Source organism: Pteropus vampyrus, unplaced genomic scaffold (genome assembly GCF_000151845.1).
Source record: "Pteropus vampyrus isolate Shadow unplaced genomic scaffold, Pvam_2.0 Scaffold361, whole genome shotgun sequence".
Taxonomy (NCBI): Eukaryota; Metazoa; Chordata; class Mammalia; order Chiroptera; family Pteropodidae; genus Pteropus; species Pteropus vampyrus.
This window is the reverse complement of record NW_011889142.1, coordinates 562,791-563,986: the sequence shown is the minus strand read 5'-3', so window position 1 is coordinate 563,986 and position 1,196 is coordinate 562,791. Positions and strand designations below refer to the sequence as shown.

General features: G+C 45.4%; 1 protein-coding gene across 1 annotated transcript in view; it reads left to right on the top strand.

Moving 5' to 3' along the window:
• The window catches only part of SLC16A2 (solute carrier family 16 member 2), an 85,822-nt gene that overhangs the window by 15,045 nt on the left and 69,581 nt on the right, over window positions 1–1,196 (top strand). The gene's annotated exons all lie outside the window — the stretch shown is intronic.

Below are 1,196 nucleotides of genomic sequence, written 5' to 3'. Positions count from 1 at the left end.
CTCAGCGTGCTTGTACGTCTTGTTAAGCGGCTGCAGGCCCAATGCTGGTGGTAGCCAGCCTTGGTTCACAGCTTAGCCTCTCCCAGGTGCCTCCAAGCCCAAAACGGACAGCTACAAACTGCAAATCACTTTTTAGCTCCTAACAGGTGGCCCCGGGCCAGGCACAAGCAGTAGCTGACCTTGGCCTACACTGGAGCCTCTCAAGAAGCCCCAGAACCAAAACACCCAATGGCCAGCTCCAGACCACACCAGAGCACCACCCAATTAACTCCACAAATAATACACCCAAAGGGTGCACTCGGGAGGTACCAGAGCCTCCACTAAAGTGAATCCTGCTCTGTAGGCTCAGCCCCCTCACAACAGCTCACCCACTGTAGCCATGCCCAGAACTCACAGCCAGTCAGCCTGAGGGTCAATCTCACCCATTGACATGCTAACAGCAGTCAAGGGTCAACTACAATAGGAGGGCACACACAACCCACACGAGGGACACCCCAGAGGCTCAGGTGACTAGGGAGACTGCTCCACTGGGTCGCACAGCACACCTACTACATAAGGCCATTGGGCTAAGACTGGGAGACATAGCAGCCCTACCTAATACATAGAAACAAACACAGGGAGGCAGCCAAAATGGTCAGTTGAAGAAACATATAGTCATTACTATTATCATAACTATGTATGATGCCAGGTGGGTATTAGACTAATCGAGGGGGAGGTCACTTCATAAGTTATATAAATGGTAAGCGCTATGCTGTACATCTGAAACTAATATAATATAAACTAATACTGAAGGTCAACTGTAATTGAAAAACATGAAGTTGGACCACATTCTTACACCATATACCAGAATAAACTCAAAAGGAGTTAAAGACTTAAATGTAAGACCCAAATCCATAAAACTCCTAGAAGAAAATATAGGCAGTAAACTCTCTGAAATTGATCTTAGTAATATATTTTTTTCTGAGGTAGCTCCTTGAGCAAGGGAAACAAAAGGAAAGATAAACAAGTGGGACCACATCAAACTAAAAAGGTTTTGCACGGCAAAGGAAGCCATCGGCAAAACGAAGACAACCTACTGAGTGGAAGAATATATTTGCCTACGATACATCTGATCAGGGTTTAGTAGCTAAAAGTTATAAAGAACTCATACAACTCAACAGCAATAAAACAAACAATCCGATTAGGAAAAGGGCAGA